The 27,436-nt window shown below is 39.8% G+C and overlaps 1 protein-coding gene and 1 pseudogene across 3 annotated transcripts in view; both read left to right on the forward strand.

Moving 5' to 3' along the window:
• The window catches only part of LOC109702745 (CD109 antigen-like), a 117,884-nt gene that overhangs the window by 24,723 nt on the left and 65,725 nt on the right, over positions 1-27,436 (forward strand). The gene's annotated exons all lie outside the window — the stretch shown is intronic.
• LOC109702743 (eukaryotic translation initiation factor 2 subunit 2 pseudogene) lies at positions 23,085-25,378 on the forward strand (annotated as a pseudogene).

Genomic DNA, 27,436 nt, shown 5'->3' on the forward strand with positions numbered 1-27,436 from the left:
CATCATGGAACAAGAGAGCAGCTGTTGCTGTATTTGCTAGCACTTTACCCTGGATCTCTCCAGAATGGTGAAAAATAAGTTTCTATTCTTTAAAAAGAAACAAACAAAACAACATCAACAAAGAGATGTTTTAGCACTTTATTCAACACATTTTAGTGCCAAACAGATGTCAGCTATACTAGAGTTAGCTGCTTCTAAACCTGAAGTTAGGGTCTTATGTCAGCACCAAATCCTGTCCAACCTACCTCGAAAAATGAAGGTGAAATTCTTGCACTTCTGTCTATCCCACTGCTAATTGTTCTACCCACAGCATCTTTGTTCACCTAGATTATTCCAATGGCTTCCTACAGAAGTCTCTGCTTCTGTATGCACTTGTTCTTCAGTGCAGTCTTCATATATTACAAAAAAGGGATCGTTAGAAAATGTCAAGATCATGTCATTTTCTTGCTTAAAATCCTTCAGTGGGTTCCTGGCTGTGGCCCATCTTTAGCCTCATCTGAAGCCATTCTCATCTTCAATGCTGGTCCCATCTGGAATACTTCTGGCTCCACAGTGCTTCAAGCTTTTAGCTTGCTCATTCTTCTTCTAGAATGCTGCTCCCTCAGATCTTTCCATGGCTGGCTTCTTCCCATGACTTGGATGTGTATTTCTTAGTATGGCCTTCCTTGATCACTTAGGGTTTTAGGTTCCAGGGCTGGTGGAATGGCTTAAGTTGTAGAGTACTTGTCCAGCAAGCTTGAGGACCTGAGTTCAAACCCCATTACCACCAAAAATTGCCTAAATATAATATATACAGAAATGACCCTTCTCTCTGGCTACAGTTTAGTGGGGTCTTACTGTAAATTGGAGTCTGCAAATGACAACCACTCCAGCAGCCTTTTTTAGTGTTTTCAAAATAGGGTCTCTGAACTATTTTTCTGGGCCTGTTTGAACTGCAACCCTCCTGATCTCTTCTTTCTGAATACTTAGGATTATTGATATGAGCTTGTAATTCTTAAAAATAATTCTTAAAAAGAATTAATAAGCTTTCTGTTTAGGAGAATAAATTCTGCTTTGACATTTTCACAGTGTTGGTATACTGGGGGAAGCAGTATATACACAACATAACACAGACATGCATATGCACATATATATGCACATATACACACAAGGAAGAAGACTTCAGTTTTAAATGAATACATCACTCCTTATCTAAGAATGAGTCCAACTATAGGACATGGAAGTAATATGGGTGCAGTGGCTCACAACTCTAATCATAGCTATGCAGGAGGCTTTCCATCTGAACCAGTAGTGGGAATGGTGGAATGAGCTGATCATCCCAGTTATGAGGGAGGCTGAGATAGGGAGGATCAATGTTTCAGGCCAGTCTAGGCAAAAATGTTTGCAAGACCCCATCTCAATGGAAAAATCTGGGTGTGTTGGCATATTCCTATCATCCCAGCTACAGCAGGAAGCAGATTGTGGCCCAAGAAAAAAAAGCTAGACCCTATCTAAACAATAACCAGTACAGAGCAATGAGGGCTGAAAGGTGTGGTTCAAGTAGTAGAATGCCTGCTTAACAAGCCCTGAGTTCAAACTTTGGTACCATTAAAAAATTTTAATGAGGATTTTTATACTTGATATAAAGAAGGGCTATCAACTTTTATATTTGTATGTTATTTTTAAAAAACCTATTGTGTAGCTTAAATGTATGAATATTACTTTGCTTCTGTGAACTCTGGGTGTCTGTTTATGTCCCTGTGAATATTAAAAATATAACCTGGAAAAAAACCTTTGACAAAATTTAATATCCTGTTATGATAAAAGCTCTGACAAAAGTAAGAATGGAAGGAATGTACCTCAACATAAAAAAGGCTATATATGATAAGCCTATAGCCAACATCATAGTAAATGGGGAAAAACTGAAACCATTTCCTCTAGAGTCAGGAACAAGGCAAGGGTGTCCATTGTCTCCACTCTTATTCAACATAGTCTTGGAATTCCTAGCCAGAGCAATAGGATAGGAAGAAGAAATAAAAGGAATACAAATAGGAAAGGAAGAAGCCAAACTATCCCTATTTGTAGATGACAAGTTCTTATACCTCAATTATCCAAAAGACTCCACCAAAAAACTCCTAGACAGCATAAACACCTTAATCAAAGCAGCAGAATGCAAAATCCATTTACAAAATTCCATAGCCTTTTTATACACCAACAATGAACAGACTGTGAAAGAATATAGGAAAATAATTCCATTTACAATAACCTCAAAAAAATAAAATTCCTTGGAATGAACTTAACAAATATGTGAAAGACACTTACAATGAAAACTATAAACTTCTGAAGGAAGAATCAAAGAAACTAGAGAAGATGAACACATCCCATTCTCATGGATTGGCAGAGTGAATATGTGAAAATGTCTACATTATCAAAAACAATCTACATTTTCAATACAATTCCCTTCAAAATTCCAATGACATTCATCACAGAGATTGAAAAATCAACACTAAAGTCCATTTGGAAACACAAAAGATCACAAATAGCCAAGGCAATACTGAGCAAAGAGAGCAACGCTGGAGGTATCATAAACTTGACTTCAAACCATACTACAGAGCCATAGCAATAAAACAGCATGGTACTGGCACAAAAACAGATAAGAAGACCTGTGGAATAGAATAGAAGACCCAGATATGAATCCACGCAGTTATGCCCACCTGATCTTTGACAAAGGTGCCAAAGATATACTGTGAAGAAAATACAGTCTCTCTAACAAATGTTGGGAAAACTGGATATCAGTATGCAGAAAATGGAAACTAGATCCATGTTTTTCATCCTGTACAAGTACAACTCAAAGTGGATTAATCATCTTAACATAAGACCTGAAATTTTGAAGCTAATGGGGAACAGAGCAGGGAATACACTGGTATTAGTAGGTATAGGCAAGGACTTCCTCAATAGAACTCAAATGGCTCAGCAACTAAGAGAAAGAATTGACAAATGGGACTACATGAAATTAAAAACCTTCGTCACAGCCAGAGAAATGGTCACCAAATTGAAGGGGCTGCCCACAGAATGGGAGTATGCCTTTGCCAACTATACATCTGACAGTAGACTAATGACCATAACATACAGGGAGCTCAAAAAACTAAACTCCTCAAATTAATGACCCAAAGAAGAAATGGACAAATGAACTGAACAGAGATTTTTTGAAGAAAGAAGTCCAAATGGCTAAAAAACATATGAAGAAATGCTCACCATCCCCAGCCATAAAGGAAATTGAAATCAAAACCACGTTAAGATTCTACCTCACTTCTGTTAGAATGGCTACCATGAAGAACACAACAATTGTTGGCGACGTTGTGGTGTGTGTGTGTGTGAGGAACCCTCATACACTGCTGGAGGAAATGTAAATTAGTGCAACCAATGTGAAATACAGTATGGAGGTGACTCAAAGAACTAAAAACAGAACTGCCATGTGATCTAGCAATTCTACTCCTAGGGTTATACCTAAAGGAATGTAAATCAGGTTACAACAAAGGCACTTGCATACCCTTGTTTACTGCAGCTTTAGTCACAATAGGTAAACTATGGAAACAGCCAGAATGCCTTACTACTGATGAATGCGTCAAGAAAATATGGTATTTATATGCAATGGAATTTTATTCAGCCATAAAGAAGAATGGTATTTTGTCATTTGCAGGTAAATGAATGGAATTGGAGAACATCATCTGAAGTGAAGTTAGCCAGGCTCAGAAAGATAAAGGTTGCATGTTTTCCCTTGTATGTGGAAGCTAGACCTACAAAATAAATATTTTCCTAAATACATATATGATCTTATATACACATACATACATATATGTATACACATGTACATATTGTTAGGGTAAGAGGCCGGCCACCTTCCGAGAGGACAAAGGACACTCGAGACAAAGGAGGTCACACGGCGAGGTTTATTTCTAGCCGGGCTAGGGTCCGAGCATCCGCCTGACGCAGCAGGTTTCAGCAAGGACCCTGAGAGAAAAGCTTAAGCAGATCTTATACTCTTTAAAGCATCAATCATCGTCACATAGGAATTCCTCATGCCCCTGGGGTCACATTTTCCTGATCTTGCCCACATCCTGATCTTGCCCACATCCTGGTGGTGGGGTAATATTATTTATTGGGAACTGGGGAAACACCAGAGGCTTACTTATCAGGTTACAAGGAATGCGTTTTCCCATAAATTAGGGGCTAGTAGTGGAATAGAAACCTAAGGTTTAGATAAGAACAGCAGGGGAGTCCTGCTTTGGAAAGTTTATTTACAAGTGGAGACAAAGAAAGGCAGGAATGGGTGCTTATCTCTGTATGGTGCCTTTCATCTCGGTCTGAACTTTTGCATGGCTCTAATGGGCAATTCCTCACAGCTGTTACCTCAGATAGGGAGGTAAGGGACTTTTCTAGGTGACTAATGGAGGCTTCTATCCTTTCTATGTCCTCGTCTATGGCCACGCGCAGCGAGGACATCCCGCTATGTTGAGTAGCCAGGGATGCTATGCCAGTTCCTGCTCCGGCCACTCCTAGGCTAAGTAAGGTAGCAATGGTTAATGCAGAAATAGGCTCTCTCTTTTTTCTCTCACCTGTTCCCGTATTCCAGTGTGAATATAGGCTCTCCTCAGAATGATAGATGATGCGGGGCAGCACAGTCGCTAGGACACAGAATTCCCTGGAGCCATTAAAGACATTAGTCGATAGGCAAGGGGTGAGCCCAGACTGTGAGCATATCCACCATCCATTGTCTTTTGGAATTACCCATTTAATACCATCGCCCCTGGTGGGGTTGATATCTACAACAGTACATAGGTCCTGTTTTTCCGCCGGCACCTTCCCTAAGCAGGTTCCTTGGCTGCTCACTTGTTGTATGGTCAGACCTCTCTTACGGTTTCCCCAGGAACATTGAGTGGGGTTTTCACTGATCGAGACATTTTAGGTGGCATTTAGTCCTTTTGCCTTATAGAATGGGGGCCTCACATCATAGCACAGCCAGCAGGAGGTAGTTATATTAGGGCTGGTGTTGTTTAATGTTAGGAATGCGGCATTTACCAAATTCCAAAGAGGGTCTGTGGACCCGGTAGTGGGGCTGGGCCTTCCCAGGGAAGAGCCAGTTCCTGGTGGTCCTGGAGTTGCAATGCTAGCACTTTTGTGAGGCCAGGAAGGGACCGGGGTTGTATGAGGTTGGGGAGGCGGCCTTACATAGGGCGGTTTAAGTACCTTATTTGGGCCTATCGCTCGAGTAGGGGCTGGTTGCTGTGTGAGTCAGATGGTAAATAGGGCTCCCTGGTCTCGGGCCCCGAGCCTGACTGGGTCGTACAGGCGAACTCCCCAGCTGAGACCTGATATCCAACGAGCATCAGTTTTACCTTTCTCGGTAAATTTGATGGTTACAGGGTTACAATTACTTTTCACAGTCTTGTCTAGTGGGTGGCCTTGGTTACATGGAATATTTTGGGACCCTGGGGGTCGAGACACGTTAATTAGGTCGGTTGTCACAGGGGGTGTTCACCAGATGTCACCAGTGGACACACAAGACCAGGAGGCACAAAAGTAATTTCTTGACCCCCACATTGCTTGCTGTTACTTTTACCTTTTAGGTATCTGGGACAGACATAAAAATGGTGTTTTTGAACAAATTTATCATTCTAAGTTAGTTGAAGCAGTTTTGTGAGATTGAAGGTTAAATCGGGGAACCAGACGTTGGGAGGGGTCACCTTGGAGGTCTGGTTGAGAATCTCCCCTGTGGACGTATCTATGACCATCCAGGTGAGGTGATAGGGCTGGTGGGGATTAAAGTTCTGGGCAAGTCCCATCCCGCATAGACATAGAAGACTTAGAATGCACAGGAAGGATTTTACCATCTTGCTGGCTAATGGGCCTTGGGGTCTGCCCTGGTCCGGAGGTCACTGCATGGGGGGCATTGAAAGTCACGTGGAGAGTTGCTCTGTATGTCTCCTGGGCCGGATGAGCTTCAGTTTTAATGGATTAGCCTCTTCCTGTTTTTGCTGACTGGCTTGACGCACGTGGGAGTGATGGACCCAAGGCCCGATGCCGTCAACCTTAAGAGCAGTGGGGGTAACCAGAATGACCATGTAAGGGCCCTTCCATCTTTTTTTCTTTTTAAAGTGTAGGCTCTGTGTCTCTTTACCCATACCCAATCCCCTGGGACGATGCCATGTTCCAGGTTTGATGCATCTTTGGTCTCATACAAGAAGCGCACTAAGGGCCAGATCTCTTGTTGGACCTCCTGTAGAGCCTTTAAGCTAGCCAAGTAATTTGGGGCCATACTGGGGTCTTGGTCCTGTAGAGTTTGGACAACAATGGGGGGCAGAGCCCCATATAGAATTTTAAAAGGTGTCAATCCATGTACATATAGTGAATTTCGAACCCGGAAGATGGCATAGGGTAGGAGGGCCACCCAGTCTTCGCCAGTCTCGATGGCTAATTTGGATAAGGTCTCCTTCACAGTCCGATTCATTCTTTCTACCTGCCCTGAGCTCTGGGGGTTATATTTACAATGTAGTTTTCAATTAGTCCCCACTGCCCGGGCCAGCCCTTGTAGGACGTTACTGATGAAAGCCAGACCGTTATCAGAGCCTAGAGTTTCAGGGATGCCATATCTGGGTATGATTTCCTCCAGCAAAACCTTAGCTACAACCTGGGCAGTCTCTCATTTTTTTTTTTACCCAGCCTGAGAAGGTGTCTATCAGAACAAACAAATACCTATACCCATACTTTCCCGGCTTCACCTCAGTGAAATCCACTTTCCAGCTCCATCCTGGCACCCTCCCCCGTACCCGTGTACCTGTATGTAGGAGTCCCTTTTTGCTGGGTTTCATAGCCTGGCACCTGGCGCATTGGTCCACAACCCTTTGAATCTGGGCTGTTTGGTGTGGGAACCGGAGGCGGGCCGACTCGAGGAGGCCAAGTAGTTTCTTCTTGCCTAAATGGTTGGCTTGATGTAGGTTGGAGAGAAGAAACAATCCTAACTTTTCAGGAAGGATCAGTCGCCCTTCATCATCACGATGCCAGCCTTGCTGATTGGACTCCTGGCGTTGGTGACCTTGGAACCACTGTCTGTCTTCCGGGGTGTACTTGGGTTGTGGTGGTAAGCGTGGAAGCTTGGGCATGGGTAAAGTCAGCGCTAGGGTCATGGAGGCCAAAGCAGCGTTTTGGGCCGTTTCGTCCGCCTGCTGGTTCCCCATAGCTTTCGGAGTCTGGGAAGACTGGTGACCAGGAACGTGTACTATCGCCACAGCCTGAGGCTTCTGCACTGCGATCAGTAATCTCTGGATCTCTGGTAGGTTACATAGCTCCTTTCCTTTCGCTGTAATGAAACCCCTTTCCCGGTAGATGGCGCCATGTACATGGATGGTGCCAAAAGCATAGCGGCTGTCGGTATAAACAGTCACTCGTTTTCCCTCAGCCCGCTCAAGTGCCTCTGCCAGCGCGATCAGTTTGGCCTTCTGGGTTGAAGTCCCCGGGGGCAATGGGGCATTTTAAGTTATGTTTTTACCTTGGTCCACCACCATTGCCCCCGCCTTATGCACCCCATCCAAGACGAAGCTACTCCCATCTGTATACCATACTAGCTTACTGTTGGGTAGGGCTGAGTCCTGGAGATCGAGGCGCACTTGGGTGATTTCAGCTATGATCTCTTGACAGTCATGTAGGGAGGGTGAAGGAATTTAGAGGGTCTGGCAGCGCCAGGGCTGGAGCTCTCAGGAGGGCGGTCTTGAGCTCCTCAAAGGTCTTTTGTTGATTTGGCCCCCAGGCCCATGGGGCCTTATCTTTAGTTGTCTCTTATAAGGGTTTTGCTAGTTTAGCATACCCCAATATCTACAGCTGGCAGTAGCCCGTCATCCCCAGGAACTTATGAACTTCTCGAGCCAAGGTGGGGATGGGGAGTCTGAGAATAGTTTTTTTTTTCCATAGCATTCATTAACCATCTGGTTCCCCCTTTTAGTTTATACCCCAGGTTGGTTACTGTTTGTCTACAAATTTGGGCCTTCTTTGCACTGGCCTGATAGCCCAATTTCCTCAGCTCCTGGAGGAGGTCTCCAGTGGCTTGCCGGCATTCAGCTTCAGATGCAGCTGCCAGAGGCAAGTCATCTACATACTGTAAAAGTGTGACGGAACTGTGGCTCCAGCGATATGAGTCCTGATCCTGATTAAGAGCCTCATTGAACAGAGTAGGGGAGTTTTTGAAACCCTGTGGGAGTCTAGTCCATGTTAACTGTCCAGGGGTTCCCGTATTCATCATGCCATTTGAAGGCAAAAATGTGTTGACTGTTGGGTGCCAGGGCTATGCTAAAGAAAAGCATCTTTCAAGTCCAAAGTGGTATACCAAACACGGGAAGGGGCGAATGGCTCAGCAAGGTATAGGGGTTGGGGACTGTGGGGTGGATGTCCTTGACCCTCTTATTTACTTTCCTTAAATCTTGGACTGGCCTATAGTCTTTTCCCCTGGGTTTTGTAAAGGTGCTCAAGGAATGTGGCTGGGCTTTCATCCTCCCCCTGCACCGTCTTTACCTTAGCCAGATTGGTAGGGTGGTGAGCTGCCGCCCAGAGGCCTGCCATAAGAGTCTGGAGGTAGACCCAGAGATGCTCCCTACCTTCTGCGTTCCCATAGTCCCAATCGGGTCTGTTTAAGGGAAAACGGTCATCAATCAGGTTTGGCAGGGTAGTCGGTCGCCCGTCGTCGCCGGGGACATTTTTTCTGGCTTCAGTGAGAATCCGCTCCCGTTCCTCAGTGGTGAATAGAGTCTTAAGGAGCTGCTGACAGTCATCCCATGTAGGACTGTGAGTATGTAAAATGGACTCGAACCGATCAGTCAGGCCTCTAGGATCCTCAGAAAAAGGAGGATTCTGGGCTTTCCAGTTGTACAGGTCACTACTTGAAAAGGGCCAATACTGATAGATGCGTACCCCATCAGGACCAGAATTGCCCAGAGCCTGCACTGGGAGGATGGGGGGGCGGTGGAAGTGGAGGAGGGCTCCTCCTCCGGAATTTCCTCTCGCTGCCTACGGGGCCTGAGTCCCCTCGCCGGTCCAGAGACTGGGGCAGGGGGTGCAGACGGGGAGGCTGATGAATGGGGAGGTACAGTGGGGGCAGCTGCCTCTGGCTGGAGCAGCGCAGCAGTGGCATACAGCGGGGGGCTTGCCTCAGAATCTAAGTCTATCAAGGACAGATGGGAAGTCGGTTCTTCCTGCAGAATAGGCTTCTTAGGGGAATTAACAGGAGTGGAGGCGTTCCCCAACACGGCCAGTATCGTCGGCCGGTCTGTAGGTGTCTCATGGGTAAATGGCCGCAGCCAGGAAGGGGGGGGTGTCCTCTATTAAGGTCTGTCACATAAGGACTTAGGGATATTGATCAGGGTGGCCATGAAGACCAGGTTTATTAATGACATTGTGGACCTTCTTAATCGTGTCCAAGGAGAAGGTACCCTGAGGAGGCCAGACTACATTGAAGGTTGGCCATTCCACTGAGCAAAGGGCATCAAACTTACCTTTCTTAATTTTCATGCCATAATTGTGTCCCTTAGTGTGGATTTCTGAAAAATGACTCAGAAGAAGGGACTTAGGAGTTATTTGGGCCTGTCCCATGATGATCAGAAGAGATGGACAAAGGAAACAACAAAGAACAAAAGAGACAATTCCAGCAGACAAATTCACACAGGACTCTCCAACATACACAAGTACCGGCCGGTCAACCAGACTACTCTCACAGGCGCACTTCCATTCACACCAGATTCAGGATCCTTACCCAAAGACTGCCCAAACAGCACCCACTGAGGATGCCGGCACGGTTCCTGACTGTCGGGGACGTCTCCCACGACTTCCAATAGTGAAGCCTCCAGGGCTGGAACCCCTTCCTTTCACTCAATGAGAATTCTCAACCAAATTCAGACAGGGACTCTAAGTCCCTTCAAACAGAGGTGGCCAATCCTCCTTCCGCGGTCTTTCCCAATTAAACCTCGGTATCGGAGTCTGTTTGTTCCTCTCAGGGAGGGGCCGATCTCACTGGGGCCTCCAGCTGTTAGGGTAAGAGGCCGGCCACCTTCTGAGAGGACAAAGGACACTTGAGACAAAGGAGGTCACACGGCGAGGTTTATTTCTAGCCGGGCTAGGGTCCGAGCATCCACCTGACGCAGCAGGTTTCAGCAAGGACCCTGAGAGAAAAGCTTAAGCAGATCTTATACTCTTTAAAGCATCAATCATCGTCACATAGGAATTCCTCATGCCCCTGGGGTCACATTTTCCTGATCTTGCCCACATCCTGATCTTGCCCACATCCTGGTGGTGGGGTAATATTATTTATTGGGAACTGGGGAAACACCGGAGGCTTACTTATCAGGTTACAAGGAATGCGTTTTCCCATAAATTAGGGGCTAGTAGTGGAATAGAAACCTAAGTTTAGATAAGAACAGCAGGGGAGTCCTGCTTTGGAAAGTTTATTTACAAGTGGAGACAAAGAAAGGCAGGAATGGGTGCTTATCTCTGTATGGTGCCTTTCATCTCCGTCCCAAACTTTTGCATGGCTCTAATGAGCAATTCCTCACAGCTCTGTCTGAGGTTACAGCTTTTAATTGACAGTTTACCATGTTTTACAACCCTGTTTCAAGGCTATCTTTCTTTTCACGAGGTTACCCAAGGGTCATGCCAGTTATAGCTGATTTCTAGGCTAGGTGGGCTGCCAGTTAAAGTACCCCAACAACATATACATACATGTGTATATACACACACATATATATGTGTATATATATGTATATATATATATATATATATATATATATAGAGAGAGAGAGAGAGAGAGAGAGAGAGAGAGAGAGAGGGAGCACGATTGTAATGGGGGACTAGGAGGAGGTGGGAGAGAAAAACAAAATGATAGAGAGTGAATAATAGTGAAATACATTGCATCTATATATGAAGATACTATAACAAAGTGTACAAAAAGCTGTTGAATAATAGAGGAACAGGGCAATAGAGAAAGAGTAAGTGATAGAAGAGGTAAATTCATATTTGAAATACCAAAGTGAAATCCTATTTAACAATCAATATACACATAAACAACATGAAGAACAGGAGGGTAAAACAGGCCCTGTCGGGGATGGGTAGCAGTGGGAGGGGCAGGTTAAATGGAGAGGGTGAAGGAGGGAAAATATGGTGGCTATAGTTTGTATATATGTATGAAAATAGAATAATGAAACATGTTGCAACTGTTCTAAAAAGGAGAGGAGATGAGGGAGAATGATGGAGGGGATGAATCTAATTAAGATACATTGTAAACACATGTAAATGTCACACCAAACCTTCCTGTACAACTAATATATGGTAATAAAATTGTCAGAAAACAAAAAAATACTCAAAGTAAACAGTGATTATAAAACTAATGAATATTGGTGCTTAATCTAACTAGTTACTGATATGTAACTTAATGTCTTCATCACATTTTTACTTTATTTTTTTGGTGTTGGGTATTGAACCCAAGGCCTCACACATATAAAGCTCATGCTCTCCAACTGAACAACATCTTTAGCATCATTATCTTTTTAATTATCTTAATGTCTTGCTAGGGTTGCAAGGGTACCTTCATAATCAAGAGGTGCAGTAATCTACATGTTTAATGCAATTCCCATCAAAATTCCAATGACATTCACTAAAGAGATTGAAAAACCTACTGTTAAATTTATATGGAAACACAAGAGGCCACGAATAGCCAAGGCAATACTCAGTCAAAAGAACAATGCAGGAGGTATCACAATACCTGACTTCAAACTATATTACAAAGCAATAACAATGAAAACAGCATGGTACTGGCACAAAAACAGACATGAAGACCAGTGGAACAGAATAGAGGACCCAGATATGAAGCCACACAACTATAAGCAACTTATCTTTGACAAAGGAGCTAAAAATATACGATGGAGAAATAGCAGCCTCTTCAACAAAAACTGCTGGGAAAACTGGTTAGCAGTCTGCAAAAAACTGAAACTAGATCCATGTATATCACCCTATACCAAGATTAACTCAAAATGGATCAAGGATCTTAATATCAGACCCCAAACTCTTAAGTTGATAATGGAAAGAGTAGGAAATACTCTGGAGTTAGTAGGTATAGGTAAGAACTTTCTCAATGAAACCCCAGCAGCACAGCAACTAAGAGATAGCATAGATAAATGGGACCTCATAAAACTAAAAAGCTTCTGTTCATCAAAAGAAATGGTCTCTAAACTGAAGAGAACACCCACAGAGTGGGAGAAAATATTTGCCAACTGTACATCAGACAAAGGACTAATAACCAGAATATATAGGGAACTTAAAAAACTAAATTCTCCCAAAACTAAAGAACCAATAAAGAAATGGGCATGTGAACTAAACAGAACTTTCTCAAAAGAAGAAATTCAAATGGCCAGAAACACATGAAAAAATGCTCACCATCTCTAGCTAAAGGAAATGCAAATTAAAACCACGCTAAGATTCCACCTCACCCCTGTTAGAATAGCCATCATGAGCAACACCACCACAAACAGGTGTTGGCAAGGATGCGGGGAAAAAGGAACCCTCTTACACTGTTGGTGGGAATGTAGACTAGTATAACCACTCTGGATAAAAATTTGGAGGCTACTTAAAAAGCTAGACATCGATCTACCATTTGATCCAGCAATACCACTCTTGGGGATATACCCAAAAGACTGTTACTCCAGAGGCACCTGCACATCCATGTTTATTGCGGCACTATTCACAATAGCCAAGTTATGGAAACAGCCAAGATGCCCCAGCACTGACGAATGGATTAAGAAAATGTGGTATCTATACACAATGGAATTTTATGCAGCCATGAAGAAGAATGAAATGTTATCATTTGCTGGTAAATGGATGGAATTGGAGAACATCATTCTGAGTGAGGTTAGCCTGGCTCAAAAAACCAAAAATCGTATGTTCTCCCTCATATGTGGACATTAGATCAAGGGCAAACACAACAAGGGGATTGGACTATGAGCACATGATAAAAGCGAGAGCACACAAGGGAGGCCTGAGGATAGGTAAGACACCTAAAAAAGTAGCTAGCATTTGTTGCCCTTAACGCAGAGAAACTAAAGCAGATACCTTAAAGCAACTGAGGCCAATAGGAAAAGGGGAACAGGTACTAGAGAAAAGGTTAGATCAAAAAGAATTAACCTAGAAGGTAACACCCATGCACAGGAAATCAATGTGAGTCAATGCCCTGTATGGCTATCCTTATCTCAACCAGCAAAAACCCCTTGTTCCTTCCTATTATTGCTTATACTCTCTCTACAACAAAATTAGAAATAAGGGCAAAATAGTTTCTGCTGGGTATTGAGGGGGGGGGAGAGGGAGGGGGCGGAGTGGGTGGTAAGGGAGGGGGTGGGGGCAGGGGGGAGAAATGTACCAAGCCTTGTATGCACATATGAATAATAAAAGAAAAATGAAAAAAAAAAAAGAGGTGCAGAATTTCCACTTCATGCTTCCAAGTTAGTTTGTGTTATTGAAATTGGAATATGGCCTATGGGTGAACTTTCTAGGATGGTTTGATCCAAGCATGTGCTTTTTAGAGTAAGTCTAGAAAGGTGGGTAGGTATGAAAATGAATTATCTCAAATGCAAGAATTTGAACTTAACCATGGTAAGACCTATTGTCGACTTTGAGTAAGAGAAGTAGAAATCATGGTTGGGCTTTACAGAGATTGATAAAGTTTCAAATAACTTTCATTTATTTGTCTACTGGTTCTTCTATGAATAATTACAGAATGGAATTTTATTCTGAAATTGAAAATAATCAGAATATTTGGTGCAAAATACCCCTCCTTCCTTCAATCAGTTAGTGCACATCAGTGGTTCTCAAACAGGGACAACTTTCTTGCCCTCAAGGACTTTCTTCTCAAAGGATATTTGACAGTCTGGAGACATTCTTGGTGTACATTGTGAGGAAAGACGGGGTATACTGAGGAACACTGAAGAAATATTCTAGATTAAGGAGAGGAGATAGATATGGCATGCTATGAATAAGAATATTAGCACAGTTGGCAAATTTTGAATAGGCACTACATATTAGGACTATTATATTATAGAAAGCATAGAAGTCAAGGACTTTGCTAAACATCCTATAATATGTAGGACAGTTGTCCAGAACACAGAATTACCTGGCTACAAATGTCAAACCCTGGTTGAGGGCACACTTTCTATATGGCACCAAATTTAGCTTTTGTAACTCCCTAATTTTCAGTGTTCTTTGAAGATTGTGCTCTTCTTTGAGGGACTTGGGTGATATTAGTTTTTTCTTTTGACTTTGGTACCATTTTGACTACTTATATAGAATGCTTTGAAAAATTTTAGAACATTATGATATTAAAAATGGAGTTCTTTTTTATTGAAATATATCTTTGTTTTATCATGTTTCTGAAATACTACATATGAACCTGGAAAGAGGGTGAATATCATAAAAATATTATGCACTCATGTATAAAAATGGAAAAATGAGACTTGTTGAAACTATTCCAGGAATGGGAGAAGAAGAGATAAAGGAGAACAATGGAGGGGGTGAATTTAATTATGATATATTGTGAGAACTTTTGTAAATGTCACAATGTGTCCACAGTACAACGACAATATGATAAAAAATAAGGACTAAACAGCTCACATCCATAAGTATTCCTGGGGTCCCATAAAAGTAGAGCTATAAAACCTAAATTTTATATAGGACAGCCTAAAGATTACTTGTAATTTTCCTCAACTAATAATGTTGCAATTATTTCTCCAGAGACATGTTTAGTAATTTAAAAAGTCATAAGAAGAGGTGATCAATGTGTTGATGACTCACAGCTGTAGTCCTATCTATTTGGGAGCTTGAGATTGGGAGGATTATGGTTTCAGGTCAGCCTGGGCAAATAGCTCTAGAGACCCCTATCTCCAAAATAACCAGAGCAAGATATACTGGAGGTGTGGCTCAAGAGGTAGAGTGCCTGATTGGCAAGTGTAAAGCCCTGAGTTCAAATCCTAGCAAATCCTAGTCCCAGAGAGAGAGAGAGAGAGAGAGAATTATAAAAATTGAAAGCCTAAGAATCCTGTGGACAAGACCTGTGCCTTTGTTATCAGATTTAAAAATTGTAACATTTTTATCTGAAAAAAACCCCTTTAATTCGTGCATACCCTTCACTTAAATTCACTAACATTTTGTTCCATTTTTTTTCTCTTTCCTTCTCTTGATGTGTGCATGGACACATATATCATGTTTCCTTATTTTCTGTGCCTCCTAAGAACAAGGAATTCTTTTACAAACCATAGCTGCACTATAATGATCAGATTAAGGAGCATTAAAGTTGAGACAAAATTATCTAACATATAGTCCCTAGTCAAAATTTACCAACTATACTAATGTTCTCATTTATAGTGTGTTGTATCTGTCTTATCTTCTTACTATTGAATATACCCTAATTTTTTTTGTTGTATGATATGTTAGGAAAAGTCAGGACAGTTATTTTTCAGAGTGTTCCTTAATTTGGGTTTGCCTGTTCAGTATTTTTATTAAGATACATTTTGAGTTTCTAACATATAAGAGAGGTTGTATCCCTCTTTCTGATTCATACTAGGAAGCATTTGATGTCAGTTTGTCCCATTGTTGATAATGGTATCTCCCATAGTTTCCCACTATAATGGTACCACTAGCCCCCTTTTAAACTTAATCAATAATATTCTGTGGGGAAGATATTTTAAGATAGTATAAATTATTTGTTCCTCACAATCTTGCATTCAGTAATTTTAGCATCCAATTATGGGTTTTGTCTGAACCAGAGTACAGCGGCTTACAAAAGACTAATTTTCCAGCTGTGGTATTTCTTCTACATTTATTAGTTGGTTTCCTAAAGAACATTTCTCTCTAAATTAGTTTGTTGCTTTGGTATCACTATGAACTCAGATTATTTTTATTTAAGATACAATATTCATTTTGATGCTCTATTTATTATAAATTTGGACAGCAAGAAGACTGCCAGCCTGGTTTCTTTGTCTCTTTGATATATTCCACCATTTTGTTCTTGTCTCTCTGAGAAAAGATCTTGTTATGTAGCCCAGGCTGGCCTCAGACATGGCTCTCCTGGCTCCACCTCTTGAGTGCTGAGATTACAGGCATGAGCCACTGTCCACTGATGGCCCATCACCAGTTTTTGAATCTTAGTTTACTTTTTGATGGAACTAAGGATTTTAAGAGATTTAGGTTCATAGCAGATGCCAATATTAGGGTATTCAGAAAGATGCTTTGTGAATTAAAAAAAATTTTTTTGATACTATGTATTTTACTTCATTCAAAAAAATTTATGGTTTTATATTTAATTCCTCTTATCTTTGTTTTTATTTATGTGATGTTTCTTTATTTTGTAATTGGATTTTTAATCTCTTTCCATTTTCTTCTTCCTCACATTTCTTTCTTTTCCTTCTACTTTTTCTTTAATTTAACCTACCTTTCTTTTTTACCCATTCTAACCCCCTCCTTTAATTCATTCTTTTATCAGTTTTTAGCTTCACAGTTTATTTTTGTTATTTTCATTTCTATGGTTATTGATGGTGAGCCAGTGGCCTTTGATTTTTACAATTCTATATCTTTCTTTTTTAACTTTTAAATCATGTTTATTATTTTTCCCTTTTAAATTATCATATTATTGTTGTACTGGGGGTGCATTGTGACATTTACCAAAGTGCTTACAACATATCTTAGTTAAATTCACCCCCTCCATAGTTCTCCTCTATTCCCACTCTCCCCCAGTCTCAGAATAGTTTCAACAGGTCTTATCTTTCCATTTTCATATATGAATATGTCATATTTCCACCATATTTACCCTCCTACACCCTGTCCTTATATTCTCCTCCCTCCCACTGGTAATTATCCCCAGACAGGATCAGCTTTACCTTCCTGTCCTCCATTTTTTTTTAAAGATATTTTTATTTGTTTAAGATAGCTATACAGGGAGTTTCATTGTGACATTTCCATGTATATATTTATTATAACCTAAATTGGTCCATCCCCTCCATTTTTCTCCTTTCTTCCTTAGCATTTTTCTTATGGTGAGCTGAACAGGTTTCACAATTCTATATTCATTCTTGTATAGAAAGTATGTCACTCATATTCAGCTTCTTTACTCCCTTGTTTTACCACCACTCTCTATTAGTGCCCTCCCCTTAGTGTGATCTGTTTTTCATTCTTGTCCTTCATTGTTTAGGTATCTGTTCATTGGTTAGTGGGATTTTTGCCTTGATTTTATACTTATATGTGCATTGTGCTTAACTCAATATAACCCCCCTCCACTACACTACCTAACCCCTTTCCCCCATCATGTGTTGTTGAACAGTTTGCAGTGTGTTTCTTTGTGTCTTGTTCCTACACATATGTGATGTAGTTCATTATAAAATTCTATATCTTGTTTGTTTTGGTCTTATTGATGTTATCTCCATTTTTCTCCTCTGTGATTGGTACTAGGGTTTTGAGACCTCAAGAAAAGGCTGCTCACTAAGAAGGCACCTAAATAAAACCAGTAGAGAAGCTGGGCACTGGTAGCTCATGCCTATAATCCTAGCTACTTGGGAGACTGAGATTGGGAAGATCACAGTTTGAGGCCAGCCTGGACAAATAGTTTGTGAGACTTCATTTCCAAAACAATCAGAGAAAAAGGGACTGGAGGTGTGACTCCAGTGGTAGAGTGCCTGCTTTGCAAGCATGAAGCCCAGAGTTCAAACCCCAGTCCCACCAACAAAACAAAACAAAACAAAACAAAACAAATGGAAAACATCTGCAATAGACTAGATCATGAGGAAGATAAATATCAGGGACTGAATAGAAGATTGAGAAATTATTACATTCAGGTAGCAATAAAGAAAAGGCAATCATGATCATAACATTTAAGACCTCTGGACACACTTAAGGGACAAAAACCTATGATTATCTGGTGTAGAAGAGCGAACTGAGATATAGATTAAAGGCATAAAAAACCAATACCTGTATTTTGAAGACAGAAAGAGAGAAAGAGCATCAAGAATCATGAAAGAGATAGCAGGATGGTAGAAAAAGCACAGAAAACCTGAGGCAACAGAGAAAAGCAACAAATAGTTATAAGCTCATTCTTGGCTTCCCAGGTTGGTGGGAGAGGAAGCTGAAGCTACCTTCACAAGGGAGGTGAATTGGTGGGCAGAGCTTGAAAACTGTGAGACCTACTGGTGGTAACTTCCCCAACTCAAAGGCTTTAAAGCTTCCTGCAGCTAACAGCAGTTCCCATTACACAAAGAAGGGAAGTTTCTATAATGAAAGTAACCTATAAATGGACAACTGACCCTTCTTGAAGAGATTCCAGAAAGTTTACCTCAATCTGAAGAGTGCTAGGAATTAACCCAGTGCTCTGACTACATGAGTGAGTGCTTGGCTACTGAGCCATACCTTTAAGTTAAGTGGGTAGAAATAGCACTTTAACCTGGCCACTACATTATCTAGGTGAACATCAAGACTATTTCAAGTGAAAGACTATAGGTGATTAAAGCTTCTAACCAAGGATTTGGCCACAGATGTATAAATCCCAATGTAGAAACACAAGTAATATGGAAAAAAACCAATGAAACATATCTCTTCCCAAAGTCAACAATTTCACAATAAAGGGCATGAAAGACAGTGAAGTGGATAGAATTTTAAACAATGAACTGAAAGAACAATTATGAAATTAAGGAGAATATCACTTGAGTGAATTCAAAGAGAATAAAAATAAACAGCTGAATGAGCTCAAAATAATTGAAATACACAGCTACATGTAATAAGGAAGGCAACAATGAATTTGAAAGAGGAATTTAATACAGATACAGAAATCCTGAAGAAAAATCAAATTGAAATCCTAGAGAAGCTCAATAACCTGAATAAAAATTCAGTTGAAAGTATTACTAATAGAATAGAACAAGTTGAAAATAGAGTATCAGGGAGCGAAGATGATGTAGAAGAATTAGATCAATCAGACAATGACAAAGAAAATAATAAGAAAATATGAGTGGGATTTGCAAGACCTCTGGCATTCCATCAACAGACCAAACCTACATATTATGGATGTAGAAGAAGCAAAGAGATATTAAGCTAAAGGCAGAGAAAAATATATTCAATAAAATAATATCAGAAAAATTCCCCAATCCTGAGAAAAACAGGGTTTTTCAGATACAGAACATCAAAAAAGTATAGTTAAAACACTAAATATACAGGACAACAAAAGGATATTGAAAGCTGAAGGACAGAATTAAGAAGTCATATAAAAAGGCAAACTCATTAGAATAACAGCAGATTTTTCAACAGAAACTAAAACAGTAAGGAGGGTGTAGAATGATATATTCTAAGCCCTACAAGAAAATATCTGTCAACCTAAATTAATGTATCCAACCAAGCTATCCTTCAGAATTAAGAAGAAATAAAAACTTCATGATAAGCAAAAACTAAAGGAATCTGTGACAACTAAGCCAGCCCTGCAAAATCTAAATGAATCCCAGACAAAGAAGAGGAAGTTAAATGCAAATGGTAAAATACAGGAAAGAATAAATCTCACTAGACAAGTAGATTAGCAAATGAGGATTTCAGAAGAAGCACACACCAACAAACAAACAAAACCCAGCAAAAATGACTGGAAATGCTACATAGCTTTCCATATTAATGTTGAATATTAAAGGTCCCAATTCTCCAATCAAAAGACATAGAATGGCAGTTTGGATTAAAAAGCAAGACCAGACCATTTGTTGCCTATAAGAAATGAATCTCACTAACAAAGAAACATTTGTTTAGGTGAAAGAATGGAAAAAGATTTTCCAAGAAAATGAACCTCAAAAGCCAGCAGGAGTAGCAATACTCTTGTCTGATAAAACAGATTTCAAACCAAAATTAGTCAGAGGAAACAAAGAATGTCACTTCATAACGACAAGGAAAACAGTCCATCATTATGAAATAATTTTTAACATATACACACAAAATATTGGCAAAATCAATTTCAAACACTATTAGGTTTACAAACACAGATCAATAGACCCCAGCACAATAATTGTAGGAGACTTCAATATCCAACTGTCATGAATAGATAGGTCATCCAAACAAAAATCAACAACAAAAACTTCAGAATTAATCAACACTATTGACCAAATAAACTTATCAGATCTACAGAGTATTTCACCTAGCACTTGCACAATACACATTTTTCCCAGCAGTCTATAGAATTTTCTACAAAATAGATTGTGTTTTAGAATATAAAGCAAGTTTAGGAAATACAAGAAAATTGAAATACTCCCCCACCATATTCTATCAGACTACAATTGAATAAAACAAAAAAAACAACAAAAGAAACTACAGAAAATATTCAAACACATGCGGGCTGAGTAACACATTTTTTTTGTTGTTGTTTTTCCTTTTTTTTTTTTGGTGCTGGGACCGAACCCAGGGCCTTTTGCATGGTAGGCAAGTGCTCTACCACTAGTCTACATACCAGCAGCTGAGTACACATTGTTGAATGACCAGTGGATCACTGAAGAAAGAGGATGGAAGTAAAAAAATTTTTAAAATGAAAACAACTTACTAGAACTCTAGGACAAAGCAGTGTTAAGAGGAAAGTTTATAACTATAAGCACCCATATAAATATAAAATAAAACAGAGAACTCTCAAATAAATAGCTTAATAATGCACCTTAAACTCTCAGGAAATCAAATCCAAAATGCGTAGGCAGACATGAAAAAAAAACCTGAAAAAATTATAAAGACTCAATAAACTAAAAGTTGATTTTTTAAAAAGATGATATGATCTAAATTCTTAGCCATACTGACTCAGAGAAGGAGGGAAAAGACCCAAATTAATAAAATTAGAGATTAAAAAGGAGATTTCACAAATGCCAAAGAAATCTAGAGGATCATTAGGGAACACTTTAACAGCTTATATTCTAATACACTAGAAAATCTAGAAGAAATGGATAAATTTATAAATGCATTTGAAACAAAATTTATAGATGCAAAATTGTACCAAGAGGGTCTAAATCGTTGAAAGAAATCTGTAGCAAGCAATGACTGAAGCAGTAACAGTCTCCAACAAAGAAAAGCCTAACAAATACAGCAATGTGATTGGACTTGGGTCACATGATAAGGCGAGAGCACACACGTGAGGTATGGGGATAGGTAAGAAACCCAAAAAACATGATAGTATTTGATGTCTTCAATGCAGAGGAACTAATGCAGAAACTTTAAAGTGACAGAGGTCAATAGGAGAAGGGGATCAGGAACTAGAGAAAATGTCAGTTTGAGAAGAATCAACTTAGAATGTAACACATCTGTACATGGAAGCAATGCTAGGAATCTCCCTGTATAGCTATTCTTATCTCAACTAGCAAAAATGCTTTGTCTTTCTTATTATTGTTTATACTCTCTCTTCAACAAAATTAGAGATAAGGGGAGAACAGTTTCTGCCTGGAAGCGAGGGGGGGCAGGGAAAGGAAGGGGTGGTGGGTAGGAGGGAGAAATGACCCGAACATTGTATGCACATATGAATAAACGAAAAAAAAAAAAAAAAGCCCAGGACCTGGTGGATTAACAGCCAAATTTGACCTGACTTTTAGAGAGGAACTAACACTAAAGTCCTCAAACTATTCCATGAAATAGAAAGAAAAGGAATGCTACAAACTCTTTCTATGAAGCAGGTATTACCCTGATAATAAACTGGAGAAGCACACATTAAAAAAAGATAATTTCTGATCTCTTTCTTTGATGAATGTAAGTACATAAACTCTCAAAAAAAAAAATAAACCTTGCAAACTGAATTCAACAACATGTTAAAAAAGATCATACTTCAGGAGCAAGTTAGTTTCATTCCAGGGATGCAAGTATGTTTTAACATAGGCAAATCAATAAATGTAATACAAATATGAACAGAATCTAGGACAATATCACATGATCATCTCAATAGATGAAGAAAAACCTGTGACAAAATTCAACGTTTCTTAATGATAAAAGTTGTGAAGAAAATAGGAATAGAAGGAATGCACTTAAAGAACACCTTCTCATTCACCCATTGTCCCAGCTCTTGGCAGTCACCATGCTGTTTTCCATCTCCATGAATTTCACTGCTCTAGCTAACTCATATAAGTGAAATCACAAAGTATTTGTCTATTTGCAACTGGCTTATTTCACTTTGCATTTCTTTATTCATGAATTCAATGAGTATTTTTATAGCAGCATATGATAGATTCTATTTAAGTTGATCAAACTTGTTTGACAAATGCCATTTTAGAAATAAAAACTTTCAGATATGCTTATTCTAGTTGAGGATATTGGTCAAGTATTTGGTGTCTAAATAGTTTGGTAAGGTGGCCTTGGTAGCCTATAAATCTCATCTACTTTTCCTGAACACACCTATTTTTTCTTCTGGAATTATGTTAGTATTTGAAAAAAATAACATGATTTAAGATCTATCCTCTTAAATAAAAAAGGGATAAATGAGTATAAGTAGTTCATGCTCACTGATGAACATGAACTTGATATTTTTTCCAGCTGGAGCCCTGAGAAGTCACCTAATTATTTTTAATGATCTATCATCTCTCTCTCTCTCTCTCTCTCTCTCTCTCTGTGTGTGTGTGTGTGTGTGTGTGTGTGTGTGTGTGTGTGTGTGTGTGATTCAAATGTGAAGCATCCAAGTTCCTAAGAGGGTGCTTCAAATATATGAGGTGATGAAGATAATAACTGAACAGGGAAGACAAACACTACAATGGCTGTAAAGGATGGATACTTTGGAACTGCATGTGTTTCAGAAGATTTGGATGGGTCCACAAAGTTTGGTTCAGAAGAATATTTGAACAAATTTGGGTTTAATCTGTGAAGTTTTCTTAACATATTGCCAGCTATATATTTATCAGATAATAGTGAAAGGTTTTTGTTGAACATAAGTTAAATATGAGCCAGATAGTCTAATTATCTCCATCAACTTTTTAATTCTATTGTAATATATTGGTTATTTAAAGTGATACAAGTTAACACTATTTTTGAATATTGAGTGAAGAGATCTGGTGAAATTCACTATGAAATATGGGTTCAAGAATTTGGGCTATGAGCACAAATTGGTTCATCAAAGTAAGTTTTTCATTGGGGTCACTCAATCACTGGGCTAGAAGACACATCCACCATAAAGGTAGTTCAATGCTCAAACTCTGTGACAGAGATTGCTAAATATACATCCTCACTGTTCCCCCAAAGCATATCATTCCTTCATTAGGAAACTCTGGCTGCTAGTGAGCAGTCTCTTTATTACTTCCATCCCCTTATTCTGGCCCAATCCATTGGTGCCATAAGGAAATGTCTGTTCTCTCTTACATATGATTGGCCTTCAAATATTAAAGATAACATGATTTAATTTTCATAGACTAGAGTCTTTCATCAATATGGCTTAGGGCTCAATTAAGGGGGCAGAACAGATGCAGAAGGGGAAAACAAAGAACTGCCAGAATTCAGTACCTGTCCACCTTGCCCCTCACTCCCAGTGCCCCATCTGTCAGAAAAAGACTTGCTAGCTCTACTGGTCAGATGTAGCTTCCCATCCCACTGCCTCTCTGCAGCTTCTATTATTATCAGTCAGGATTGTGCAGCGGTACTCCAAATTCCAGTCAACTCTTAGTGGTTTATTGTATTTAATGACAATCATGGATAAATAAAACATACTTTTCCTTGAAACCATTTAGGGAGGAGCACAATTTGTAGTTTCACAAGTAAGAATAAATCAGGGCACTGATAGTTCTTCCAAAATAATGGAGACTAAGTCTGAGGGTAATTACATCTATCCCTTCTTTTACCTAGAACATTGACTTAAAAACACATTTGAACTGCAATTGTTATAATACTGTATCAACTGTGCATAAGCTTTGTGAATCTAAAAGCTCAGGAAGAAAGAGGACCTTGAATTCACATTCAGTATTCTCACTTTTATTGCTCTCACTACTTTGCACACTACAGTGAGTACTGACAGTGCCACCTGCACAGCAGAACCTTGATTTCATTCCATGACTCACTGTGTACTTTAGGATAGGTGCAGCCATACATATCCAATTCCAGGTGCCGTTGGTGATTCTCATTGTGTGTGTGGGGTGGGGGATGGTGGTGAAGGAGAAAGAGAGACAGAGACAGAGATTTTAGGCATTAAATTCTTTGCTTTGGGTCACTATTTCATGCCTTTTACAACACTTCACATTCCTAATCTCCATTGTATAAATTTCAAGAACATCTCCGGATGCAAGATCCTTGTGTGGTGCTGGGAGAGGTATCAGCAGGAGCTGCGCTGCCGCCAGGGCTTGGAGCTGACTTGTCTGACTTCCCGTCCCTGCCGAGCCCACTCAGGTCACAGCCGTGTCCAGGGATGAGAAGACTATAAGCAAGAAGAAAAAGAGAAGCCTTTTATGTTAGATGAGGAAGGGGATGCCCAGAAAGAAGAAACCCACACCTCAGAAACAAAAGAAGTGGAGTCAGAACCAACTGAGGACAAAGATGTGGAAGCTGATGAAGAGGAGAGTAGGAAGAAAGATGCTTCTGATGATCTAGATGACTTGAACTTCTTTAATCAAAAGAAGAAGAAAAAAACAAAAGATGTTTGATATTGATGAAGCTGAAGAAGGTGTAAAGGATCTTAAGATTGAAAGAGATGTTCAAGAGCCTGCTGAACCGGAGGATGACCTTGATGTTATGCTTTGTAACAAAAAGAAGAAAAAGAAGAATGTCAAATTCCCAGATGAAGATGAAATATTAGAGAAAGATGAAGCTTTAGAAGATGAAGACAGCAAAAAAGATGATGGGATCTCATTCAGTAACCAGAGAGGGCCTGCTTGGGCAGGCTCAGAAAGAGACTACACTTATGAAGAGCTACTGAATCGTGTGTTCAACATCATGAGGAAAAGAATCCAGATGTGGTTGCTGGAGAGAAAAGTAAGTTTCTTACGAAATCTCCACAGGTCGTCTGAGTGGAACCAAGAAACCTTCATTTGTGAACTTTACAGATATCTGTAAACTATTACATCATCAGCCCAAACATCTCCTCGCATTTTTATTGGCAGAACTGGGTACAAGTGGTTCTATAGATAGTAATAACCAACTTGTAATCAAAGGAAGATTTCAACAGAAAAAGATAGAAAATGTTTTGAGAAGATACATCAAGGGATACGTCACTTGTCATACGTGCCGATCACTGAACACAATCCTGCAGAAAGACACCCAACTCTATTTCTTACAGTGTGAAACTTGTCATTCTCTGTGCTCTGTTGCCAGTATAAAAACTGGCTTCCAGGCTGTCACAGGCAGGTGAGCACAGCTCAGTGCCAAAGCTAACTAATTTGCTAATCACCACTGATTTTGCAAAGTGTGCTGTGGAGATTTGGCTGGACAGGTTTGCCATCAGAATGGATATATCATTGTATTAAAAACAAGATAGAAAAGCTGCCAGGTTCTTTGGTGAGCAGTTGATCTGAAATCTTTGCAGGATGCTCAAGCTGTTGACATACTCATTGCCTACTTTTAACAACTGTCAGAGAAATGTGATGGGGTAAGGAGGTGCTTTTTAAAAATCGTTCATAGACTTCTGTAAAATGCAAGATAAATTAAAGTTACTATAAAAGTGAAAAAAAATCTCCTACCACGGTGACCACTGAAAATATGTGCAGATTATGGCTGAGGAGAACTTTAAGAGGGCATGTTGGGAGTGATGGGTGGGACTAGTTCTACTGACCACCGGAGCAGCTAATCCCCAGTAGGGCAATCACAGGGCTCCTTTACTTGTACCAGTGATTGGTGCAGGTGTAGTATTCTGAAACAGTTCTGGCCAATGAGATGAGAGGGAAAGTTTTCTACAGTGGTTCTGGGAAAATTTTAACCGATTGATAAAATGGGACACTTGAGAAGCAAGTTCACTGTATCTTGCAATGGTCATGAAGACATGATGTGTAGAAACTGTGGCTGTCATTAGCTTAAGGATGAAGTGAATTTGCTGTAGACAGCTAAGCAAAAATGGAAAGAACCTGAGCCTTAATGTCACCCATGAGCTGCTAGTTCAGGCTGTCCTGGAATTGTTTCATATTTTGACTTCTTACTTTGTGAGCTAATAAATTCTTCATTGATTGAGTCAATTGAGTTAAAGTTTTAAGTTTAAGTTAAAAGCATGTTAAAAATATACTTTATTCTGCTTTCTTCCTCCTACTGTCTATATCTTATAGATCACTGTATTGACACACATCAATATGAAAAATATTCACACTCAAAGCAAATACCAATGATCTTTGAAAGATAGTCCTGGATATCTCTTCTACACTATTCATTTATCTGATTGAAATAAGTCTTGAAAATAAAGGCTGTGTCTTAATTCCAACAGATGATTCTAAATCCAGAACTAAATCCAGAACTAATTCTACGGGTAGTTAAACATTTTCCTTTAAAAACTTTACTAGCATTTGAACGCTATTCATATGACATCATGTCATGTCACAATATTCAGTCATATTCAGTCACGGTGGCCTTTCCTTTTTATCTTTGCATTCTTACTTGAATCATAACAATAATTTTTAATGTTTTTTTCCAGCTGATGTTTCTCAATTTGACGATGACTTATGCCTGAAATATAAATATATACTTAGAAACTAAGGACAATGCCTCATGAATGAATCTATTAGTGTTTATCTTAGATCTCATGTTCGCAAAGCTTAAAAGTTTTCACAGGTCTGTGGTATGCATAAATTCTTTTTAACCATTAACTGAGTGGGGAAAATTGGGTGGTAGAGTGTATTTTAGAGCTGATATAATTTCTTTAAGAAATAATAGTCATGTTTGTAATTAAAGACACAGTAGAACACTGTAGTTCCTCTGATCCTAGCTTAGACATTTTTCAGATGCATGATATGACCAATTGATTTACTTCAGTTTCTTGATCTATAAAATGGGTTTTAAAATATTAGCTCTGCTTGTTGTGAGAATTAAAGAAACCAGTGTATTTAGCTACCAACACAACAACATTCTGCTGGGTGAATTTATTTTGAGTAAGAGCTGTTGCAGATACAAATTAAAAATAAAAATTCCATATTTATTGAGACTACCTCTGCCTTTCTACTAGGTTCACTCTATCTGTCATCAACCTCTGCTTGAACATCACTTCCCTTCTTCCCTCCCTCCCTCCCTTCCTCCCTCCATCCCTGTCTTCCCCCTTCCTCTTCTCTCTCTCTCTCTCTCTCTCTCTCTCTCTCTCTCTCTCTCTTTTGCCAGGATCTCATATAGCTTAGGACGGCCTTGATTATAGACATGAACCACCACACCTGGCTCTTCCCTGTTCTTCCTTAGTGTCTTGTTCAGATGTTGCTCATAGCACTTGTCTCTGTCTTTTTCAGCAGTGATTCTTAGTGTGCCC

The sequence above is a fragment of the Castor canadensis genome, chromosome 1, assembly GCF_047511655.1.
Source record: "Castor canadensis chromosome 1, mCasCan1.hap1v2, whole genome shotgun sequence".
Lineage (NCBI taxonomy): Eukaryota > Metazoa > Chordata > Mammalia > Rodentia > Castoridae > Castor > Castor canadensis.